Source organism: Triticum aestivum, chromosome 4D (genome assembly GCF_018294505.1).
Source record: "Triticum aestivum cultivar Chinese Spring chromosome 4D, IWGSC CS RefSeq v2.1, whole genome shotgun sequence".
Lineage (NCBI taxonomy): Eukaryota > Viridiplantae > Streptophyta > Magnoliopsida > Poales > Poaceae > Triticum > Triticum aestivum.
Window position 1 is genome coordinate 189,010,189 of NC_057805.1, and position 11,318 is coordinate 189,021,506.

The window sequence follows — 11,318 nt, forward strand, 5'->3', positions numbered from 1 at the left end:
ATATGAAGTGGATAAATGATGTGGGAAAAGTGAAAGTAAAAGACATGGTTAAGGTGGCTTTTTCTATTGATGGCTATGTTGACAAAGTGGAATGCGCGTTATGCCACTACATGTCTATCATCTTATTTTGGGGTGTCTGTGACAACATGATGTTAACGCTCTCCATCATTGACGAAAAAACAAGTACACTTTTATGCATAAGGGTGAGTTCTTCCCAAGGATGCAAATAATATAAAGTGTATCCTTGAGGTGTTTAAGAAACAATCTGCAAGGTATAGGTTGAAACTGAGGAAGTTTTCCTTTCAAGGGAGGAAGGATGATGGGACCTCAAATACCGTCGCTAAAAATATTATTAGTAAGGGGAACCAGAGAAATACTGAAAAGTATAAAGTTCCTTCTAGACGCTATGAGAAAAAGAAATAAGCTACTGATGTACATTGCAGCAGGACGACAACACATATTTCTATTGGACATGTTCCTGTTCAACTTGTTGCACCGGAGGACGTCGAGCCACGATTCAGAACTGTAAGTGCACCAAGTGCCCCCTTAGTGGTTTTGGTGTATTCAAGACAAATAGGTTGAGGGACTAATGTGTTTCTGAGTGTACACAGGAGTTATAATCCCTGAAGATTTGGTTTAACCCATGGAAGATCACCCCTAAAATTGTATTTGTCCAAGTGAAGAACATGGTGGTGAAATTGGTACGACCTTTGAAGAAATTGATGTGAAGACTTTGAAGCTTGAAGAATTTTGTTATCATAGTTTCTTTCTTCCTATTTTGAGTCATAGGAAAAACCGTATTGTTAAAGGGGGTCTAGGTGAATCATAGTTCACATTTCCAAAGTGATTCTCTAACCTATAGATACTCAAGCCACTTCGAGTGAAGCCTTTGGAAATCTCTGGTACAACTGATAAATTTGCTAGCAATAGTGACGAAGTTCATCTGGTCCCTGACGAATTTGGTCAGACTGAGGAGTTATGATTTCGCCAGTGCGATCTGCCTATCGTGAGGAAATTGAGTGCCCAGACAAAATTGAGAGTTCAATTTTCCGACTGTTGCTGCGCCGTGTGCCAGCTTTCAAGCGAATCCTTATCCTGACAATGGTCATGTCGGAGAAGGGCATTTATGACAATTTAAGTCGGGTTGCCCCTGGATATAAATAGCCGCCCCACAACCACTTGTTGGTTGGCTACTCGAGAGAGAACTTGACACTTGTCATTTGAGAGCAACCCATCCTCTAACGACTATGAGAGAATCCTAAGTGAGAAAAAACCCAACCAGAGCCAAAGTGATTGAGCATCACTAAAGAGATTGATCTGTGTAATCTCACGCCTGTTACCTTTGAAGACTGTCATTCTTCTAGATAGTTAGGTGTCATGTTCTGATCACCCAAGAGTCATTGTGGTGTGCTGGCGAAAAAGTTTGTGACGGTTTTGGAAGTCTACCTTGAAGACTTAACACGAGTGATTGGGCGAGGTCTAAGTGACCTTGGCTCAAGAGGAATATGATGAGGACTAAGTGTCTCTAAGTTCATCTCAGCTGCCTCAACCAGACATACAATTGATACAACAACTGGAACTAGTCTACCAAATTGATGTGTCTTCACCGAGCCTACTTGGTTTCAAATTCCTCATCCCTACCTTTACTTTATTCCGCCACTGAAGAGTTTTTGATCCACCTTCGGACGAGTTTGAACTGAAGACTTTCATCATGTTGTCTTTCATTTCTTCAGTTCATCTTCCTGGTGCTTGTATGTCTGTATGATTGCATGATCTTCACCTATATGTATCTTGTATGCATGTTTTCTGTTGCTGTGATGAGTTAGTTGCCTTGTGTTTCTATTTCTTGACACTCATCTTCGTTAAATTCACCAGAGTTTGACGAATTTCTAAATCTCCCATTCACCCCCTCTGGGAGTAAGCCTATGCTTTCAATTGGTACTTGAGCAAGGTACTCCCTTGTTCTATGTGATTGTGGTTTAACCACCTGGAGTTTTAGTTATGTTGACTGCATGTATGATCAAGGTATCCGCTATGTGCCCCATCTTTGATGGCATAGACTATCCTTACTGGAAGAACAAGATTCGCATGCATCTTGACGCAATTCACAACGTTCTCTGGTTCATCGTTGAGAATGGCGTCCTGACTGTTGCTCCTATCATCAGTGCCGCAGACGTGAAGAGATTCAAGCAACTCGATTCTCAAGTGAAGAATATCATATGTGGTCCTCTCAACAAAGGACGGTATGGCAGAGTGAGTGCACTGGAAACATCAAAGCTTATCTGGGATAGGCTTTCCAAGGTCAATGAAGGAGTTTCCACCCAATGTGAGTCTAGAGTAGATGTTCTTCGCAATATCTACAACCGCTTCAAGAGGCTCGACAATGAAAATGTTTAGCAAACCTTTAACTGCCTCACTGATATCTCCAATGAGCTTCAGGATCTCGGTGCTGCTGATATCACCGATCACGGGGTGGTGAAGAAATTGCTGAGGTCCCTTGACAGTTCCTATGACACCTTGGCCTTGATGATTCAAGAGCGTCCTGATTACAAGTCACTTGATCCGGCTGATATTCTTGAAAGACTCAATACTCATGAATTTCAGCAAGCTGAGAAGAGAGATATGTATGGTCCCAGCTATGGACGACACCGTGCTCTGAAGGAAAAAGCAAAAGCCAAGGCAATTTCTTCATCTAAATAAGAAGATTCTGGAAGCAGTACTGATGGTGCTGAGGAAATTGGTAGAGAAGTGGCTATGCTTGTGAAGAAGTTCCAAAAGTTTTCAAGGAAGAATCACTTTGGAAAATCTCCGAAGTATGACTTGAAGAACATTGGAGAAGCTTCTACTCGAGACTACAACAAATGAACTTGCCACAAATGCAAGAAGCCAGGACACTACATTGCTGACTGCCACTACTACAAGATGCTGCTAACGCCACACTACAATCAGAGACCCTTTGACGAAACTGTGTGCGGTGCATTAATCGCAAATGGTGATGTAAAAAATCCGTCAAAAAAGATGAAAAACTTTTGCAATGGCGGATACATCAAACACGATTCACATTTTAGTTGCATGTGCGATGTGGGGCATACGGTTGATCCATAAGAACTGTTTGTGATGAGGCAGGCAACAGAAACGGGCAGCCATATCAAGGTGTGTGCAATATACGGCATACAGTCCGCTCCGATGAACTGTTTGCTATTAGGGAATGCAACTGAAATAGTTAGCCAGATCAAGGTGTGTGCGATATACGACATACGGTTCACTTGGACGAACTATTTTCGATTAGGGAACACAATAGAAACGGTTCAACTTAACAAGATGTGTGTGATATGTGCCATACAATTCACATAGATGAACTGTTTGGGATGAGCCAAGAGAACACAAACGATCCATGTAATAAAGTTGTGTGTGATCCACGGCAAACAGCCCACTCGTAAGAACTGTTTGCGATGAGAATATATAACACAGATGGTTACTAGAGTTAATTCATGTGCGATTCTGTGTGTAGAAAATACGTTGAAAACTGCAAAGTAGTTGCTTGCGATGGCTAGGAGTATCGCACATGATGGGTGTGCGAGTATGATGACCCACAAGTATAGGAGATCTATCATAGTCCTTTGGATAAGTAAGAGTGTCGAACCCAACGAGGAGCAAAAGTAAATGACAAGCGGTTTTCAGCAAGGTATTTTCTGCAAGCAGTGAAATTATCAGTAATAGATAGTTTTGTGATAAGATAATTCGTAACGGGTAACACGTATCAAGTGTAACAAAGGTGCAAAAAGGTGGCCCAATCCTTTTTGTAGCCAAGTATAAGCCTCGACGAACTCTTATATAAAGCAAAGCGCTCCCGAGGACACATGGGAATTATTGTCAAGTTAGTTTTCATCATGCTCATATGATTCATGTACGTTACTTTGATAATTTGATATGTGGGTGGACCGGTGCTTGGGTGCTATCCTTACTTGGACAAGCTTCCCACTTATGATTGACCCCTCCCGCAAGCATCCGCAACTATGAAAGAAGAATTAAGATAAATCTAATCATAGCATGAAACATGTGGATCCAAATCAGCCCCTTACGAAGCAACACATAAACTAGGGTTTAAGCTTCTGTCACTCTAGCAACCCATCATCTACTTATTACTTCCCATGCCTTCCCCTAGGCCCAAATTGTTGGATTGCGGGTTCCGGAAAAACGCTTGATGTTCGAACTCTGGGGTGCGCACGAAGATCTCTCCTCCCCCTAGCTTACACCCTCACCGCGATCTCAAAGCTCACGAGGGTGGGGGGCGCGCCCCCCTTCCTTGTGGGCCCCCTGGTGCTCCACCGGCCTCAACTCCAACTCTATATATTCACGTTTGGGGAGAAAAAAAAACAGAGAGATGGATTCATCACGTTTTAGGATACGGAGCCGCCGCCAAGCCCTAATCTCTCTCGGGAGGGCTGATCTTGAGTCCATTCGGGGCTCCAGAGAGGGGAATCCGTCGCCGTCGTCATCATCAACCTTCCTCCATCACCAATTTCATGATGATCACTGCTGTGTGTGAGTAATTCCATCGTAGGCTTGCTGGACGGTGATGGGTTGGATGAGATTTACCATGTAATCGAGTTAGTTTTGTTAGGGTTTGATCCCTAGTATCCACTATGTTCTGAGATTGAAGTTGCTATGACTTTGCTATGCTTAATGCTTGTCACTAGGGCCCGAGTGCCATGATTTCAGATCTGAACCTATTATGTTTTCATGAATATATGTGAGTTCTTGATCCTATCTTGCAAGTCATTAGTCACCTACTATGTGTTATGATCCGGTAACCCCAAAGTGACAATAATCGGAACCACTCCCGGTCATGACCGTAGTTTAAGAAGTTCATGTATTCACTAAGTGTTAATGCTTTGGTCCGGTACTCTATTAAAAGGAGGCCTTAATATCCCTTAGTTTCCAATAGGACCCCACTGCCACGGGAGGGTAGGACAAAAGATGTCATGCAAGTTCTTTTCCATAAGCACGTATGACTATATTCCGAATACATGCCTATGTTACATTGATGAACTGGAGCTAGTTCCGTGTCACCCTATATTATAACTGTTGCATGAGGAATCGCATCCGACATAATTATCCATCACTGATCCATTGCCTATGAGCTTTTCAGATATTGATCTTTGCTTAGATACTTTTTCGTTGCCACTGTTACAATTACTACAAAACTGCTACTGTTACTTTTGCCACTGTCACCGTTACTTCCATACTACTTTGCTACTAAATACTTTGCTGGAGATATTATGTTTTCCAGGTGACTGCTAATACTTGAGAATATTCTTTGGCTCCCCTTGTGTCGAATCAATAAATTTGGGTTGAATACTCTATCCTCGAAAACTGTTGCGATCCCCTATACTTGTGGGTTATGTAACGCCCCGGATCCGCTGCGCCACGTGTCTGCCAGTTATTCGCTGTCATTGCCATGTCATTTGCTTGCGTGTTGCATTTTGCCATGTCATCATCTGCATTTCATATCATGTCATCATGTGCATTGCATTTGCATACGTGTTCGTCTCTTGCATCCGAGCATTTTCCCCGTTGTCCGTTTTGCAAACCGGCGCTCCTATCTCCTCCGGTGCACCCCTCTTGTTTTCTTTCGTGTGCGGGTGTTAAACATTCTCGGAATGGACCCAGTCTTGTCAAGTGGCCTTGGTATACCACCGGTAGACCACCGGTCAAGTTTCGTTCCATTTGGAGGTCGTTTGGTACTCCAACGGTTAGCCGGGCATCCGCAAAGTCCTTTTGTGTGTTGCAGCAAAACCCCCCTTCCAACAGCCCCAAAACCCCTCTAAGTCTCCGCCATGCTCTCGGTCGTTCGATCACGATCGCGTGGGCGAAAACCGCACCTCGGTTGGACTCTCCTAGCTCCCTCTACCTATATGTATGTGCCACTCCCCCCGAAATCCCGCAGTCCAAACCCTAAAAATCTCCCCTCTCCGCGCCGGACATGTCCGACTCCACCGGACACAGTCGCCGCCGCCGTCCGCGCCAATCCGGGCGTGCCATGTGGCACCCGCCGCCGTTCTCCGCCGACGGCCCGCGAGCCCGCAGCGGTCCCGCGCGGCCCATCCGCCGCCGCTCGCCTCCCGCGCGTCCGCCGCCGCCTGCGCTCGCACCGCGCCGTGCCTCCTCCGCCGCCATCGCCGACCGCCCTCGCCGCCGCGGCGACCGTGCCTCCCCTCGCCGCGCGGGCCGCCTCCTCCGTCGCCCGTCGCCACGCCTCCTGCCTCGCGCCCGACCCGCCCGCCCCTCGCCGCGCCGAGCCGGAGAGCCGCCCGAGCGCCGCCCTCCCGCGCCCCGTGCCGCGCCTCCGCGGTCGCCCGCTCCCTCGACTCGCGCCTCCGCGTCCGATCCGCCATCTCCGCGCGGCCCCCCTCCTCGCCGCCATCTCCGGCGAGCGAGCGACCGGCGCCCTCGTCCCTACGTGATGTTTTACATTTCCCCCCCCCATTTTTTATTAAATATGTGTGCATGTTCATCCTGTGTGTACGTCATGCTGTAACTCCGATTCGCGCGTGTAAATATGTCAATTGTTCGCCTCGTGATGCTCTTCATTTTGTTCAATTGTGCCATGTTCATTAGAGGTCAGCTTGAGGCCCAAATCTCTGTTGGAAGAGGGCTAGTTGATGTTATTCTCTGGTTCTTAACAGAACTTGGTGATTTGTCATTTTTGTATCATTTAATCTGTGCATCTTTTGAGCATGAGCTCTACATGTGTTTTGAAGTATGCCATGCCATATTTCCAGTGATGTAGTCCATGTATTTGTGTGATCTCTGTAGTGACTAGCACAAGCATGCAAAGTAGGCTCTGTAATATTTCTGATTTCAGGGACAGTGATTTCTCTAAGTCCTTGTCTGCTGTTATTTTGTTGCCATGTAAACTTGATGCTACAGAGAGGTCCATGCATATTTTGGAGATGTTCAGTAAGGATGTTTTTTAACTATTGTTGTAGTTGATCCATTCCTGCAATTTTTTGCAATTATAGAGTGCCATAGCATGACTCAATCTTGCTCTACGTTTTCTATAAAATATTTCTGGCAGATTCTTAGCATGATATGCAATTTTGCCAAGCTTATTGTAGTGGATCCATACATGCTATGAAATTTTTCTTGCCATGGATAGCTTCATAAACATGCCCTCTTGCTGTAGGTATGCTTGGTTTATCATGCATTGCTCTGTAGTGAGTGCATCAAGCTCACAAAGAGGCCTACATATTATTATTTCTGCCATGCTCTGTTTTCTGCTAAGTCTGAAACCTGATAATGAAACTTGCTATGTTTACATGCTTGCCATCATATCTTCTGATCCTTTTTGGCTTATGGTCAGTAAGGGACTTTTCTTATATGCTTTGAGTAGATTCATGCCATGCCTTTCTTTGCTATGTTAAGTTCCTGTAGCATGTTGGTATCGTGCTCTGAACATTGCAACCTGATGTTATTTCTGCCATGTCCAGTAATTTCACTAAGTCTGTGAACCTGATATTATTTTGCAATCTTGCCATGTCCTTTTGAGCATGTTCTAGTGATTTCTGGAGATAGCTCAGTGTTCATGTTTTGTTGTGCTTTACCTGTACATCATGTCCAGGCCTTCTGTTTTCAATTTGAGTTGCTGTAGCATATTGTTTTGATGCTTGCTAGCATGCCTAGTTGCTGTTTTGGTCAGATTGTTGCTATGTACTGTTTGGAGCGTATGTGTTGCACCGTTGCTCCGTTTGGAGTGTGCTCTATATGAAACTTGCTTAGTTTTGCATGTAGTCTCATATTATCATGTTGCATCCTTGTTTTGAGGTGTTTGCTTGATGTTTGTATGCATTTTGCATCAATGCCATGCTTATCTTGTGTTGCTCATATCTTCTAGGCCGTAGCTCCGAATCTAATGAACTTTATATGTAACTTGACTAAAATTTCGTGTAGATCATCATGGTGCTCTTTAACTTGCTGTTTAACAACTTCAACTTAATGCTTGTTCAGTTCTGGACCAATTTCGAAATTTGCATATGAGGACTTGCCGGAATTGTTATGTGGTGTTTCCGGCCTCATTTAAACTTGCCTTGGTGTGTTGTTCTTGTATGCATCATTTCTTGCCGTGTGTAGCCTCATATAGCCTCGTCATGCATCATTCTTGTTTGAGCATCATGCCTTGTTCATGTGTGGTGTGTTTACCTTGTTGTGTGCTTCTTCTCGATAGTTCCCGTGTCGTTGCGATCGTGAGGATTCGTTCGTCTTCGTGGCTTCATCTTCGTCATGGACTCGTTCTTCTTCCTAGCGGGATTTCAGGCAAGATGACCGTCACCTTGGATCTCATTACTATCATTGCTATGCTAGTTGCTTCGTTCTATCGCTATGCTGCGCTACCTATCACTTGCTCCTCAAGCCTCCCAAATTGCCATGAACCTCTAACCTTTGTCACCCTTCCTAGCAAACCATTGTTTGGCTATGTTACCGCTTTGCTCAGCCCCTCTTATAGCGTTGCTAGCTGCAGGTGAAGATGAAGATTGCTCCATGTTGGATTATGTTTTGTTGGGATATCACAATATCTCTTATATTTATTAATGCATCTATATACTTGGTAAAGGGTGGAAGGCTCGGCCTTATGCCTGGTGTTTTGTTCCACTCTTGCCGCCCTAGTTTCCGTCATACCGGTGTTATGTTCCCGGATTTTGCGTTCCTCACACGGTTGGGTGATTTATGGGACCCCCTTGACAGTTCGCCTTGAATAAAACTCTTCCAGCAAGGCCCAACCTTGGTTTTACCATTTGCCTAGCCTATTTCTTTTCCCTTGGGAGTCGCGCTCTCGAGGGTCATCTTTATTTACCCCCCCGGGCCAGTGCTCCTCAAGTGTTGGTCCAACCTGTCAGTCGCGGGGCCACCAGGGGCAACTCTGGGTCTGGCCTTACCGGAAGCTTGGACAATCCGGTGTGCCCTGAGAACGAGATATGTGCAGCTCCTATCGGGATTGTCGGCACATCGGGCGGCTTTGCTGGTTTTGTTTTACCATTGTCGAAATGTCTTGTAACCGGGATTCCGAGACTGATCGGGTCTTGCCGGGAGAAGGAATATCCTTCGTTGACCGTGAGAGCTTATCATGGGCTAAGTTGGGACACCCCTGCAGGGTATTATCTTTCGGAAGCCGTGCCCGCGGTTATGTGGCAGATGGGAATTTGTTAATATCCGGTTGTAGAAACTTGACACTTGACCTTAATTAAAACGCATCAACCGCGTGTGTAGCCGTGATGGTCTCTTCTCGGCGGAGTCCGGGAAGTGAACACGGTTTCTGGGTTATGTTTGACGTAAGTAGGAGTTCAGGATCACTTCTTGATCATTGCTAGTTTCACGACCGTTCCTTTGCTTCTCTTCTCGCTCTTATTTGCGTAAGTTAGCCACCATACATGCTTAGTCGCTGCTGCAACCTCACCACCTTATCCTTCCTTTCCCATTAAGCTTTGCTAGTCTTGATACCCATGGTAATGGGATTGCTGAGTCCTCGTGGCTCACAGATTACTACACCACCAGTTGCAGGTACAGGTTTTGCGATGATCATGACGCGAGAGCGATGTTACTTGTTTGGAGTTCTTCTTCTGCTTCTTCTTCGATCAGGGGATAGGTTCCAGGTCGGCAGCCTGGGCTAGCAGGGTGGATGTCGTTTGAGTTTCTGTTTATGTTTCATCCGTAGTCGGATGTTGATCTTATGTATGATGTATTGATGTATTCTTGCGGCATTTGTATGCCTTGTATGTATCCCCAATATTATGTAATGTTGATGTAATGATATCCACCTTGCAAAAGCGTTTCAATATGCGGTTCTATCCTTGGTGGGACCTTCGAGTCTCTTTAGGATAGGTATCGCATATTGGGCGTGACAAGTTGGTATCAGAGCCTCGACCGACCCTAGGAGCCCCCCCTTGATTGATCGTGTAGTTTGGCCGTTGTTGAGTCTAGAAGAAAACTTTTTCTGAGTCTAGTTATATCGGAGAGTAGGAATTCTTTTTACTCCTCTGCCTCTTCGTCGCTCTGGTGAGAAATCTTGACGTAGGTGTTTTGAACTATTCATCTTCCCCTTCAAATTTTTCTTAGGATCAAGTGGTTAGTTTTCGTTCGTTGTCCATCCTTTTTCAATCCGGCGCATTTCTCTTCGAGTGTTTTCGATCCTCGTCATCTTTTGCGAGATCAGTTCTCAGTTATTTCTCTTCCGATGTTGTTTTCCTTGTCCGAAGTTGTCCTTGTTTTTCCCACCCGCCCACCTTTCTTCTTCTCAGAACCGGAGTTCGTAATCGAGTATCTACTCTACTCGTGCGAAGTCTTTGCATTCTTTCCTCAATGATTTCAACCGATGCTTTTTCTCCTCAAAGCTATTCGTCGATTTCCCCTTCCAAGTTGCCGTTGTTTTTTCCCGCCCTCCCACCCCTTTTATTCCCGGAGTCTGAGTCTCTTTCGGGCATCAATTTCATTCGTGCGGAGTATCTTCAGTCTTTCCTCAATTATTTCAACCGGTGAATTTTTTTTGCCTCGTTCGACATTCTTCATCTCTTTTCTTCTCAGGTGGATTCAATTCCAATTTTTCGGTAGTGATTATATTTTTCCTCGGCTCAAATGTTTCCCGTTGCTCGTTCCTCTCTCGTCATCTTATCGTTCCGGACGGATGAAGACATCTCAGGAGATTCGTCTGTGTTCGAATTAATTCGAGGTTGTCACCTCATTCAAATATTTCAATTGTCCCGGTGCATCATCTATCTGATCAACAATCCTTTCTCAACGGTGTTTCTCTTGAGTGGGCCCTAACCCACAGGTCTTTTCCCAGGATCTTACCTGACTCTTCTAATTTTCCCGGAGTTTTTCTCAAATCCTTTTGAAGTCTGACGTAAGTATGTATTTCATCAGTCAGATGTTTTCCAAGTTCGATTTCAAATTCTTTCATGATCGGGTCAACCATTTTCTCTTTATTCCCGGAGTATCTCAACAATTTTGGTGTTGTTTCTCGCCGTCATTCTCAACATCTGAAGACCGAAGTAGCATTTCTCTTAAATCTTGTTCGTTCTCCCGGAGATTCGCAGTGCTAACTCAATGTTAGCCTATCAAATGTTTCAAGTCGTGCAATTTTTTCACCCATCCGGAGTATTCAGGAGTTTTTTTCCGTCTCATTTATCCGGAGGTCATCTTTTCAGAATATTTCCTCGTTCTAAGTTTTCTAATCCGTTCTCTGATTATTCTATATTCATGCCTTTTTCGTTCGTCTCCTTATTCTTCCGGTGCTTCGTTCAAGTATGCTTCAATCAGTTCGC